Genomic DNA, 15,115 nt, shown 5'->3' with positions numbered 1-15,115 from the left:
AGTTAGGTAAATGAATCCAGACTGTTGGGGGTTTTTCCCCCAAACACAAACACCAGGAGAGTTTTAAATTATTTTTCTATAGAAAAAGAAAAGGTTCAAAATTTAACAGTTTTTCATTATCATTTTGAAGACATCACAATTCTTCACTAACACTCTGGCTGCATAATGGTGCTGAGGTGATCTGACCACCTATTTCTGACTGCAAATCAGAGGACACGATTAGATCCAAAGTGGATTAAGAGCTGTGTGCTTCAGGAATCTCTTCTCTTCTTGTTGTCATACCAACAAAGATCAGCAAAACTGCTAGCCTTGGAATCCCTTTTATATAAACAACAGGAAGAGTTTTAACTTTGTATTCTACACAAACAATCCTCAGTTTTGGAATTTTATCCATTCTGATTCAAAGACCCACTTTATTAACCTTCTGGGGGTACGGCACAAACTATCTGTTTTAGTTCAGCAATTCAGTGGGCAGCCGATGGCTGAAGAGCCTAGGGTATTACTGCCACAATTACTTTGAAAGAGTATTATTTATTTCATAGTGCTTGCCAATGCATATTTACTTGTATTGTTACATAAAGGTGCTTAGAAAATAGGATAGCCTTCTTTTAAATGTTGACTACATCAAAACAAAGAGCAAAGGCAGGGACAGGCACCATAAAGACTACTAAGACTTGGCACTAGCCTGAAATTTACTATATGAACAGACAAACCAAGCAAATTGCATGGGGACCCACACATTTTTTCATTACTAGGATACACACCTTGTGGTTTTATCTCTGATCACAGTAAAAATGGCTTAGATTGTTATACTAAATGGGTTGCCAAACTTTGAGAATGAACAGTCGCTTCATAAAATATAGACAGAAGAAAATATAAAATTACTGGGACCAGAGCCTCTTGGGCCTTACAGAACCATGAGCTGAACTCATCTGTGCTGAAATGACCTAACTTCTGGAAGTCTCATGGAAGAATGGTTTGTTGAATTATAGATTGTAATGTTTCCTCCCAGATGCTGTTTTCCTTAAAAGGTGTCCATCTCCCTCTCTCCCTAATTCACAGCCATGTTCTCTGACAATTCCTTCCCAGTGGAAACACTAGTTGTGTTCCGTCTTCTCTTTGGCACATGAAGTATTCACTGCTTCACCTTAAAGAAAGTATTACCCAGATTTCACTTTTTCCTTACATTCAGAAACTGAACCTAGGTTTCGAAGCACATTCTGTATCTAAAGCCGTGCCTTCGTTTTGCAGTGAGTTATAAGTGTATGCCATTCCACCTGCAATTCCTTCAGGTTGTAGCACCACTGGCTGAGATCAAGTAAAGCATACAGACCATCTGACATAACCAATAAAACCGTCTGATGCCCACATTAACGCACCCTTTTTGTAAGATGTCATTTAAGAAAAACACTGGGCTAAATGGCACGCAAAGTATGCAGGTTAGCAAACGCCAGTTCTGTACATTTGTTAGGGGCCTTTTAGAAGAAAATGTGCCATTATAAGATAATAGTTGTGTCTAAGGTTCATAAAGGAACATAAAGAAGTGAGGTGTTCAAATTACGTTCCTCACTTCTACTGTTTCTGCTTAACTGGTCATCTATCCAAGACTACCAAATATTGTAAAGTGTATTTTAGCACCACAGAAATGACTGGCAATAGCAGCAATGAGATAGCAACAATGACAGGCTGTCCCCAATGAATATTCCCCCTAATAAAACCCCAGTTACAATCTGTGCTCCTCCCATGTTTTCTCAAGGCATCATGAATCTAATACTCAACTACTGTAAATCACTGGAGCTCCACTGTGATCGCCAATTTAAAACAGATAAGGATTGGTCAATGAGCCTTTAACGAGAGCAGGTTTGCCACTACTGTTTTTATGCAACTGTTACACAGAAATGCCATTGGAAGAAAAGATTTAAAAAGCCAACTGATGTAGAAAAAGCATAAATAATATAAAATAAAAAACTGGTATAGGGAAAAAGTGCAGGAACCTAATCAAGTGCTCAGGTACACTGCTTCTGCAACACGGCACCTGGGAAGCTGTAGGGCTCTGCAGGGAACATCCACCCTGCACATTCTCATTGTATTTTGAACTCTCTTGGAGGACCCACTATCACCAATCTGAACAAATAAAGGCTGGAAATATTACATGAGGATCTGGGGAAATTTCTGTTACCTCTTCTACTGCCACAGAAGATTTCAGATGCAGCACAACCAATACAGATCCCATACTACGTTCGGGAAGCAGAATGTAGGGGATCTGCACAGCCACAAAGACATGAACGAGTTCCATATACTATCTCAGGATATTTTCCTGTCCTGCTTCTCCCAGTTTTCCTTTTCCACCCCTTGTTAGGTGTTTCTTGAAGGTAAAAGGCTGACTCCTCTTCCTAGCAGAACTGAAAAGCAAAAGTAAAGATGTGAGCCTGTGCGTGAGTGCGCCTGCAAGCGCGCAGCGCGATGAGCCGCCGCAGTATCTCAGCTCTGGTGGTAACAGCCTTGCTCTGCACCCAGGCTTTTCTTCGTATGATTTGTTTTTATTTTTCCTTACAGATATTGCTAGATTTGCACACGAGCAGCTCCTACACTGTCATAATTGCTACATGGAGGGATCAGTATAATTCCCATCATCTACATACATTGCGCTATGCAAATGGGTTCTATCCCTAATTTTAAGAGGTGTCTTTTAAGTTTTGAGGCAACTAACCATTCACCAATAACACATGTTCATCTTTGAAAGGACACCTCTTTTTCTCCCCAAAGCTCTTCCAGCTGGTTTGCTGTGTATTTAAATAAGAAATACAAATATATAGAGTATGAATTTGATTTTACTATGGTAATTGTGTTTCTTACAGTTTTAAAAAAATGGGTAGGGCTCTACGACAAGTCTTTCAAAAAAGTATTACAAACCTACAGGGGCTTATAGATAAAATCACGTGTACCATTTCATGTTAAGTAATAAAGAGTTAATGGTAATTAAAAAAAAAAATACATGACTTTAGTAATTGCTGAATCATTTTTTCTAATTCAGCCCTTGCATTTATAATGGTAGACTTTTTAATTTCACAGAAGCTTTGCTTATTATTAAACATTTCTGAGGAGGTTTACAGCCATAAATTGTGGATTTTTCTGTATACGGCAATTCTATTGCTATGATTTAACCTAAAGAATACTAAATTAAAATTGATTTACTAAATAGGTTAAGGATAGCATACTTATTCAAGATTTCAACCCTATTTCATGCTTAGACAGGCAGATCTTAATTATACACAAAAGAATACAAATGTTATTAGCATGATAATAATTATTTATAAGTCGTCCTCTTTAAAAAAAAAAATTAAGGCAGTATTGTCAGTCGTGCAGCCACATTTTTCAATAGAATGACAGCTACGCTAGTCATAGATATGTTCAAAGAACATATACAATATTCAAAGCTGTGCAGCCGACATGTTATCAGGATAAGCTAGAGTAGGTACTGCCAGAAACGCACTACACACTAATCATTATGTCCTACCCATGGTACTACATGCAAATACAATCCTTTGTGACATTTTGTCAAATATTTTGAGGTTTCTGTACTTATCGTTTTTCCCTTTGCACTCATTAACATACAGCCACCCAGAAACTGGAGTCGCGAATTGTTTGTACTTCAGTCCTTCACAAGGATAACACCGTAACAAATTAATGAAAGGGAAATTAAAGATTTAAGTATTGCAAAGTCTAACAGATGAGTCGAAGGGCAGCAAAATTTAAGTTCACATTTGCAACAGGGTTTTCCTCAGAACTGATGGAGAAAATGCAGTGTTTCAGTCGGTATCTGTGCTTTAAAAGATGTAAACATTACATATAGGTCCCAGCACATGACATACTCAATAAATCAATTTATAGGTCCTGCATTTTCCTAGCTTATGCTGCAGGTCAATACTTACTGCCAATGAGCCCATATTCTATCAGATTGAGAAAATGTAAAAATGGTTCGAGACTGAACAGTTGGCTACCGTACAAGCAATGCATTTCTCAACATTGATTTGCCAGAAGTGTTTCTGTTGTCTTGTTGCTCTAGGCTGGCATTTTTAATTATTTCTGAGACAAATGGATCATTCATACACAGAAAATCTGTAGGGCTTCTTGTCAAATTAATAAAATAATAATGAAAGTAGTCATTTTGGACTGCAAACTGTCAAAATACCTGAAAAGCTCTACAGCAATCTACATGCTTAAGCAAACCAAAATGCTCCTCCGTGTTATTTTAAATCCTAAGTACTATGACATAAAATAGATTGTATAGTGTCCATTGTATACAATGACACCTACTGTGACAAAACCGACTATGTTTAATGACCTTTTTAAATCTTATACCTAGAGTCCATAAAAGCATTGTAATTCAGTTGTAAAACACACTTTAATAATCAAAATGCAGCTGTTAAAATAGCATTGCTCATAATTCTAACTTCAGGCAATTTTTTTGTTTTTAATGCAGAAGAGCAGACCACAGTTTAAAATTCCTATGAGGTCACTATTGGCCATTACAGTGTTTTTTTGCAACTTAATAATAGATGTTTTAAAGTTTAAGTGCAGCCTCAGGCACTCATAAGCATTTATTACAAATCGCTGGTTGCCTCCCCTATGCAGAGAGGAATAACATTTACATACAGTAGCACAGATTAATAAGATAAAAAATTTGAAAAAGCCGTCAGTCAGGGAGTGAAACTGGTGCTAATAAAGCCCACTATATTCTTTGGAAATATCAAGCCGTCTGTTCCAATATTTTGCCATTCCCCATGAGGTATACAAATCCAAATCAGATAAGACTCAAGCAATGCCAAAGACATGCTGCTCTGCTCTCCAGTGGCATCCAGCTGAATCTTTTATTTATCTTCAGAGCAATTGTACATTCTCGTATACTAAAGACTGAAATAAACCGAACATCCCTCATCTGAAAGTTTCATAAAACAGGGCCCACTTCTTTCTTGTTTGCTAAACCATGATTAGTAACTACAACCCAGCGCAAAGTGCGTGCTGTAGTAAGTACATATAATAGCAGGCATGGGACCGCTATAGCAAAGGCTAGTTAAAAAGCACCACGTCTCGCTGTACTTTAACATGATGCTCACATGAAACAGAACACAGAGGAAATCAAATCGCTTAAGCAAAGGAAATCCAAGCAGTCTTACACTTTTCTGCTTTATATTAGAAAGACAGCTTAGAAGCCAGGCTGCCAAAGACATTAGGCAAGGTACAGCGCAATTCTTGTAAAATAGCACACACAATGTGGCATTATGATTAAACTGCAAAGGTACTTGTTATAACAAATCACTTTGTAAATCAAATAAACTACAGCATAAAAAAAGAACGTAAAATCATTTCTGCACCCTTGTAATGCCAATAATTTTAAAAGCACGGCATTAAGAACAGGAAGTCAGAAGGAGACCAATCAGTAATTTTTAGCAAGATCTCTCCCAAAGATAGAACACATTTATTTACACAAGTATTTGTATGACTCTCCTCCTCAGCAGGGTTGTGAATGGAAGACAAAAAAGAGATATGGTTTCCTTCTCATTTTTCTTCAAGAACACTGTCATATTAACATTGAATAATTACTAAAAATTGTAATACACTGGTGTAATATTACCTTTTGCCAAATTGCATTAATCAAAAAGTAAGCCCACTGCAATCAAGTAATTAAGTGTAAAAAAAATCGCCGTATTTGCATAGCATATCTTCCCAGGATTGTTTGCTGCACCACAGTGTTTTTAATACCTGGGTTTTTTTGTTTTGGTTTAGTTGCAGAGATGCCAAGCAAAAAGGTAAGCAAATGGGAATAAAATAGTCGATACGTAGTGGTGAAAGAAAAGTGCCCAAGACCGGACGACGAATGACAGCCACTTTGCCTGCTCTGAGTATGTACACAATAAAATATATCCTGCTTGACCTCCTCAGGAAACCAGACTATTGTTCACCAGAAGTAGTAAACACGGCTGCTTAATTACACACAAGCAAGCACTCCGGTACATCGGGCTTATAAGACAAAAATGAGTTTCTTGTTCTGGTGGGTTTCTTTCAAGGGAAAAAAAAAATAAATGTATACATAGTAAAGATCATTTCAGGTATATATTAAACTGGGTAAAGTCTGAAAGAGCTCCTTTGTATAATGTCACAAAGCAACCTTTAATGCTAATAGAATAAATGCACACACAATTATTTTTACAGCCTTTTGTCTCCCAAGTTTATTTTAGAGGTGAGCAAGGGTTTCTTTTCCAGATCAGCACCTAAACTTGTACAATCTCTGTGCCAAAACATTATTAATTGGGAAGATGAATTTTATTCAAAGAACGGCGATTTTTGCTGGGTTTCTTTTTGTTTGTCGGAACACTGTCTGTAAAGCGTGGTTTCTTCCACCAGTCTATCCTAGGCTAGCTGTGAATAGTGCCCATTTTGAGATTAGGAGATTAGGTTATTCATCACTTGAGATGCTCCCTGCTGTGCTGCTACTATCAGAGCGCAGCCAAATCAAAACATCTCTGGAAGGCATTTCAGAATAATTGAATGCATCATAATTTCCCTATTAATACATATCTCATATTACAGATTATGCATGAAATGTTCACATTATCTGTTACTTTTTGTTAACGTCTTGCTCCTTGCCAGTAAATTTAATACACAGAGTGAATCAGCATGCCATGATGAAGGGATAGGTTACTGATAGCCATTTTTTCAGGATTCAGTAGAAAATTAAAGTAAATCGATCATTTTATAGCCCCACTGGAATGTCTACAAGGGCATGTTGCTAAGCAAATGGTAATTTAAATGTACTGTGTAATTTTTCTAAGCAATTTACTGAAAGCAGATTTTATTTCTCACTTACTTAATATCAGATGCTCTTTATCTGTTAGTGCATGATGTATCAGTTATAGAAAAATTATTAATCTATGGTTTAATCAAATGGCAAATACACAGTGATTTGACAGCTAGCTGTATACATATTAGGATGTCTTAATTCACATGAATTACAGTAACATCACTTGCTATTATTTTAAAAGACACAAGATGATTAAATTACATACATAAAAAACACAGTAAGTTCCAGGTAAGTCAGCATAAATCCTAAAGAAACAGTAATCCAGCTGTCTATTATATTTCACAAAAAAACAGCAATACTTGTCATTTAGATTTGATTTTATTTTTTGCATGAATAGATCTACTCTTTCAAAAGTTAGCTAGCAATTGAAAATACAGCACGCATTACGGCACCTATAGAAGTCACCAGAATTAAAAAAGAAATTGTGAAAACAAAAATTGGAATGGAATTAAAAAAAATGTCATGAATGTTTCAAGGCGATTAATTACCAGCTGGATGGGAGCTGTGCCCAATTTATATATTCAGTGCACATATACTGCTTTTAACAAAGAATATTTAACATATACCTCAGGTAACTCCTAGTCCTTATTTAGGCAAAATGCCAGTTGGCTTTCAGTGCAAATTTTGCCTCAAAGGCAAGAGGGGTCAGGTGCATCACAGTATTTTAACTTTAAGAATTATTCTGAGTATGTGAATACTTTAAAGAACAAATAAGGCCATAGAAAATAATCTCCCAACCTCACCCCCCCACGCCCCCCCACCTCTGAAATGTGCTTGATGACAGCCTTCATTTTTATGAAATACAAAGAAGTCTCCATTTATCCTTCAGGTTCCTTAGAATGAATGTAGGGTCCTCCTACTGCTGATGCACAAAATGTATTATTGTCATTAATGAAAAAGTTAATGGGCCATTTTCTTATATATCAATTTACATTTTACAATTTGAGTATACAAATGATATGTACAGCAGAGAACTGATTATTTTTGCTCAAGGAAATAGTTTTAATGTGTTTTATGGACATCAAATGTTGTGAATAATGATGCATCCACAGAATGCAAATAGGATGACAGTTCTTGTGCTGTGATCAACAGTCCTTGGATAAAAGGTCTGCAGTGACAAAAATATTCTGTGGAGGGTCTGAACAGTAAAAAATGGGAAACAAGAGGATACCATGATGTTCAAAAATGTACATCAGGAGATAGATTTGAAATTGTCACTAACATCATTATTTCACAAGTACAGTGTAATGGCAATTTACAAGTGAAATACACTCCAAAATCCCATTTTATACAGTGGTGTTTCACAGCAAATGGATTGTCTAGCCCTTTTTAATAGCTTTTTCTGAGGCTGAAACTTCTGGTTTTAACCAAATATGCTTATCTAGTGCATGTCCTGTGTTACATGAGGCCAGTAAAAATTTATGAGTAGCATCTCGCAGATGCATCAGACTGTTAATCTCACAAGACAGCCTGTGCAGGTAGGAGTGACCACACCACATCTCTCCATGCCATGGCACTTGGAGCGGGGTGCCATCCCTCAGAAGAGTCAGGGTGACCCTAGTACTGGCTCCATAAAAGGCTGCTTTTCCTAGAAGAATTTTACTAATTCCCAGTAGGAGGTCCCAAAGGGGACTGGTTGCATCCATAGGATTGAAGCGCTCACTACTTTTGGGACCTAAAAGCACACTGACTCAAATGCAGGCAGGTCTATCTAGTAGAGGAAAAAAGTAGAGCCACTTCGTCCAGTAAGAAAGCTGAAGTGCACCCCAGTTCTGCGTACTGCAAAACTCTACCACACTCATGAGGAACATGTCATACAATATATTTAGAACACATTTGAAAAAAAAGGTACAAGATACATGATCAGACAGAACTAAAGTGTTAAAGTATTTCCTTCCACGGCACCGTACACATTTTCACGAGGATATGTTTGTAGATTGTTACCAGACCTGCAAACTGTTTTCTAGAGTTTCTCACTATGGCTATAAAAGGAGGTGCAATTACTGCAGTTTTTAAGATCCTGCTTATGCTAGAGCAATTCCTGTTAAAATGCAACACAGAATTTTTATTTCTTTTTCCCCCAAAAAATCATTGCTGATAAACAAACTATGCTGTGCCAGCACTCCTCCGGTAGTTTCAGATTTCAAGATATACTGTAGTTACAGTGGCCTGTGTAAATCAATCTTAACCCACGGTATTAGAAACAGTTACCCAAAAGATATTCAGTTCATAAAGTTGGGAGGGGGGGAAAGTAAGAACAGATGTTGTGGTGCGGTTCACCTTTGCTACTTGTGCTGTGTGCAGTGCCCCATATCTGGCTATGTCAGCTGTAAGAGAAAAAGAGTATCGGGCTCACAGAGATTTTTTACAAGGCATTTAAAAGTAGAAAGCGTAACTGGTCTGCAAGCATAGCTAAAGCGGCACGATGCTCCTCTAAAGGCTCAAATGTTGCCAAAAGACACCTATATGCCACATTCTTAAAACTACAAATGCCACATTCTAAAAACTACACAATATTCTGTCTAAAAGCCCTGACAAAATACTTTCCTTAGTCTCCCTGAACTACTGGGCATCGCACCTGAGCACTATTATAAGAAAATACAGAGTTATTGGTTGTTCATTGCTGTGTGCCTGAATTAAAATCAAGGTGATAACTAGAGCTGTATGTGAGCTGAAATATGGGGTATGGATATAGACACACGAAGTGGCTTTGAGAAACCTCCAGGAAACTACAGTGGGCAACTTCAGACAGATTTTCTCTGCTTTCCAAAATTCAGGCTGATGACATGTAGAGACTCCAGAGCACTGCCTAGACCTCAGAATCAGGAACAAATTTAAGCTGCTGTGATTAACTGATAAAAACTGGAACAGCCGATACAGGGCCTTGCTCTCTAGTACCACCTGATGTTTCTTCTCGAAAAGGAAACAGGACTGATTCTCCTTTCGGCATGTCCTAGCTACCCCTTACGCTGGAACAAGTGTGTAGAGCTCACTGGTGGCACTTTCAGTTTGCATTCATGTGGGTGGAAGGACGGCAGAGCCTGTTGGCCTGCTGCCCTCCATCAGAGGGTCTCTGATACCAAAAACTGGGTACGGAGCATTTGTGGGTACTGATCCTTGGGGTTTAGGAGACCAATCCCACGTTTGCAACAGTGTAATTCAGATTAAGTCTATCTGGTCACATCAACAACAACAAAAAAATACTTCAGGCTAGGACTGGGGAATCTAATTAAGCATGAACCAGTCCATCAGCATTTTGGATACCATGGAATCTCTTAACAAATACTCAGTGTCTGATGTTAACCCATATGCTAAACCTCTATAGTACTTTAACAGCTTTACACGCAAAACACTATCCTGAAAGCATTTTAACTATACTTTCAGCTGATCATCTCTACAAAGCCAGTATTACATGAAGTGACAATTCAGTGCCATCACCCTGTTCCTTTAATTAGCATATCTAATTTCTTCCAAATCATCTTCCAAGAAAACAAAGCTTCTGATCAGAGGCAAAGGGCTCACAAACTCAACCCAGAGTAACTGCCACAGAAAAAGAGATGGGCAGTTGTCTGCTTTGAGCTCAAGATGTTTGCTGTAACACGTCTACGCTGATGCCATCTCTAGTCTAAAAGGGAGATGCTAAAAGTTAGAGGGTCTCACGTGAAAAGAATTTAAAGATTTCACCCGGCTTGCAGAGACTCAGCAAGGTTGCTCTGTGCGCAGCACTAACACAATGCAGCCAGGGCAGGGAGAACAAAACATGCATTTTAGAGCCACAGGAAAAATACAGGGAAGAAAAATCCCCCCAAAGTAATCCAAGTTAATAAAACAAAAACATAATTCTCCTAAACATGACAGGCACAATCTTCTTTTTTTCCCTGTTAGGTTAGCAATCCATCCTGAAAAATGTAACAAGCATCCTGCTGCACATTGATGCATTTTGTAACAATACAGAACCCTCCACTAGCAAAAACACTTGGAGTTTGTAATCAAGAGTAAGATTTACTGTATTTTAGGATATGTGCATTGAAATGCAACTTCTCTGAATAATACTAATAATTCTCTTTTTTATCATTCCATACAAACTGTAACCTAATTGTGTCAAGGAAGATGAAAACACCAAGAAAATTTGATGAACAGCTTCCTTCAAACAGAAGACATTTCTGGCTTTAACTTCAAATTGATACCTAATATCAATCAAATTCTACTCCTGATCACAAAACCATACATCTCATTGATTATAAATGGATAGGTACGTAAACATTCCATATGCACATATTTCTTCTAAAGACATTAAGAGGATGTTTGCTTTTAAGCATATGGTAAAGTGTTTTGATGAACAAGGATAAATACCAGTTTGCCTATGTCAAAATGAATGTCTAAATGTTTTTTTGGACTGCAGGTCACCTTTATGTTTACAAAAATACAAACAGTATGTATTTATTTTCAGTTACCTGCTTCTTGTTGTTTACTATTAACTTCCTAAACAAGATCACGGCGTGCTTGATAATAAGGAAAAAATACCACTGTAGATTAAAACTTATAATAACAGCATCAGCCTAAATAAAAGGAAGCATTTTTTTATAACGTTTTTTAGTACAAAAGATTATTTTGAGCATAATCTTTCTTATACCTAACACTCCAAATACATCCAGTTGCAAGGTGGAAAGATGGGATTCAAAAAAAAAGACAAACTTGCTATTTAAAACAGCAAGGATAAAAGATCACGCAAGTAGCAGGCTTTGATTGGTACCTCTATTCTAGCAACTGGTTACTAAAAGTAAGCAACTACCGCTGGCCAGGCATTTACAGGTTAGCCACAGCTCCAGGCTGGTTTGCTGACAAGCTGAGGTCACTGACAACACCAAGGCGGCCAGCAATTCCTGTGCTCTGAGTCTGGGAAGTCGATGTCTGAGGTGCACCAGCAGATCAGTTCTGGTTTGCTGATGTCCAGCCCAACACCTAATTCACTGTAACTTGCCTCCCCCTTCAAAGTCATCTCATTTAAAGTTTTGCCAGAGGTTATGGAGGTGACTGAAAACAGGCAGCCTCCTCTTGGGAGCTCTACGCAATCCCACTGGAGGAGCTGTTCATCACCATTGCTTCTTAAAGAAGCCTTAAGAGATGTGCTTCCCTGGAGCAGCACTAGTTTGTGTAGATACCCTGCTTAATCTCCACAGTTGTAGAAGAGGAGAAGCAATTTTTGAACAATGTATTTACTTAATTATGCCAGTGGGTATCATTTTCACATTTTGCTTTTTGTGGAAATCATCTACTTCATTTTAAAGGTGTAAAAAATTGAACCTCGTGAAGGTTAAACGGCTTGTCAAGAATTACTGTAATCCTGATTCTGACACTAACTAGTTGTGCCAATTTGGATTTGTCACTTCATTTCTCCAAGCCGCTCCTTCCCCATTTGTAATGTCACTTCCAAACTTTATTTAGTGGCAAAGTGCTAATGTAAGTGCAAAGTATTACTAATCCTGTGTGCGGCAGACACTGGGATGTAATTCAAGATCTTCTGGCTCCCAGTCTTGTGCTTAACTTTGTAGATCTTGCGATTGCCGAGGACTGTCTTCCCTTTTTCAAATTTTTAATGTGCAATTTCAAACAAAGGGTTGAGGGGTTCTATTGTAGACCTTGTTAGGAAAAATATTTCTGCCAATTTTAAAAGACTTTTACTTCTGGATACTCACTGAAAAAGCCACAACTTTTTAACTGGAGAAACAGAACATTAAAAGATTTTGGCCAGTCATGTTCATTAGTATTCTGCATAATTGGCAGCAGGAGTACACAAATACAGACAGAAATATAGAGAAAACCTAAATGGGAATTAAAGGCTGTTGTTTTAATTGGGCTGGGAGGGGAAAAGTAGGAAGATGCGACCTGCAGCTCTGTTGTTTGTTAAAGTTATCATCTCCCTGCCTTTGGTGAAAATTATGGTGCGACTCCCTTGCAGATTTTCATGTTTCCAGCTATCTTGTAGGAAGCCACATTGGTCTTTCGGACGCCAAGGTACAGCCTCCACACAGGGTTATTGCTGTTTTTTGATAATAAGTTATAATTGGATTGTAAACTTCTTCTGTCTCACATTTTCCTCCTGACCTCCAAGTAAACAAATTAACATGTGGCACGCATGTGGTGTGTACTACCACTGCACAAATCTGGAAGACAGTTTCTGCATGTATTTCCCCCAAAAAACAGCTGATTTGGGACGGCAAACTTGCACAAAGAAGCACAAGTATTGATGAGATCTAGCAATAACAGTCACTTGTACAAGATCAGCAGTCAAGCAAGGACCAGGCACTTTCATTTCTCTGCACAGCTCAGACATCTCTCAAATCTATTCTCACTAGATATATTTTGCAATATCAGAAGTATATATAAGCCAGCAGGGAAGAAGACCGGCCTGGCTGAACTGAGAGCTTTGACTGAAACTCAGTAAATAAAGGACAGTTTATGACCTTTGGAAGAAGGGACAGGCCACTCAGGAGGACTGCACAGACATCATGGGGTTATGCAGGGAGAATAATTAGAAGGGCCAAAGCCCAGCTAGAACTTCATCTGGCTACTGCTGTAAGAGATAACAAAAAATGTTTCTATAAATACATTAGCAACAAAAAGAGTTCTAAGGAGAATCTCCATCCTTTATGGCATGTGGGGGGGGGAACACAGAGGTACCTAATGCCTTTTTGGCCTCAGTCTTTAATAGTAAGGCCCATTGTTCTCTGGGTACCCAGCCCCCTGAGCTTGAAGACAGGGACAAGGAGCAGAATGTAGTCCCCATAATCCGAGAGGAAACGGTCAGCAGCCTGCTACATCACTCACACACACACAAGTCTATGGGGCCAGATGGGACCCACCCGAGGGTACTGGGGGACGTGGCAGAAGTGCTCACCAAGCCACTTACTATCACCTATCCACAGTCCTGGCTAACTAGGGAGGTCCCAGTTGACTGGACAACTAGCAAATGTGACATCCATTTCAGGAAGGGCTGGAAGGAGGATCCAGGCAACTACGGGCCTGTCAGCCTGACCTTCGTGCCAGGGAAGGTTATGGAGCAGATCATCTTGAGTGCCATCACATGGCATATACACGACAACCATGTGATCAGGCCCAGCTAGCATGGATTTATGAAATACGGGTCCTGCTTGACTAACCTGATCTCCTATGAAAAGGTAACCTGCTCAGTGGATGAGGGAAAGGCTGTGGGTGTTGATGTGGGAAAGCTGCCCCACAGAAAAGCACCTGGGAGTACTGGGCCACAGCCAGCTGAGTACGAGCCAGCAGCGTGCCCAGGTGGCCAAGAAGGCCAGTAGCTTCCTGGCTTGTGTCAGAAAAAGTGTGGCCAGAAGGACTAGGGAAGTGAGCAGCCCCCTGCACTCAGCACCGGTGAGGCTGCCCCCCGAATGCTGTGCTCAGCTTTGGGCCCCTCACTGCAGGGCAGACACTGAGCTGCTGCAGCGTGTCCACAGAGCCACAAAGCTGGCGAAGGGGCTGGAGAACATGTCTCATGATGAGCAGCTGAGGGAGCTGGGGGTGTTCAGCCTGCAGAAAAGGAGGCTCAGGGGAGGCCTTATCGCTCGCTACAGCTGCCTGAGGGGAGGCTGTAGCGAGGTGGCAGTCTCTTCTCCAAGTAACAAGTGATAGGGCAAGAGGAAATGGCCTCCAGTTGTGCCAGCGGAGGTTTAGTTTGAATATTAGGAAAAAATTCTTCACCGAAATGGCTGTCAAGCATTGGAACAGGCTGCCCAGAGAAGCGGCGTAGTCACCATCCCTGGAGGTATTCAAGACATGTAGATGTGGCACTCAGGGACGTGGTTTGGTGGTGGATTTGGCAGTGCTAGGTGAACAATTGGACTCAATGACCTTAAAGGTCCTTTTCCAACCTAAATGATTCTATGATTTTAGGTACTGGTATCATCAATCTGCCATATCTTCAGAAAACACCTAAACCACATCTGGCTTATTCAGACAACCAGCAAGCGACCTTCCCCTGCTCTGGGAACATTGCAAAAATTCACCCATTCTGCAGCAGCATCAACTATTAAGTATAGTTGTGACAACAGTCAATTTGAGGTCTGCCAGAGCATATTTAATTACAAAGAACACTATTTATATGTCAAATGCATCCGATAAAAACAAGCATCTGATGAGGACTGATTTCCCATGCTTTCATTATAAACAGTTGCAAGTGGACCATAACCACATGATGCAACACGTTATTCCCTTTTGGTCTGACTTTTATCCCAA

The 15,115-nt window shown here is 39.3% G+C and overlaps 1 long non-coding RNA gene across 1 annotated transcript in view; it reads right to left on the bottom strand.

The window, feature by feature from the left end:
- LOC119156157 overlaps window positions 1-15,115 on the bottom strand; it is a 321,003-nt gene that overhangs the window by 261,305 nt on the left and 44,583 nt on the right. The gene's annotated exons all lie outside the window — the stretch shown is intronic.

Source organism: Falco rusticolus, chromosome 12 (assembly GCF_015220075.1).
Source record: "Falco rusticolus isolate bFalRus1 chromosome 12, bFalRus1.pri, whole genome shotgun sequence".
Lineage (NCBI taxonomy): Eukaryota > Metazoa > Chordata > Aves > Falconiformes > Falconidae > Falco > Falco rusticolus.
The sequence above is the reverse complement of the archived record's forward strand: the minus strand, read 5'-3'. Positions and strand labels throughout refer to the sequence as shown.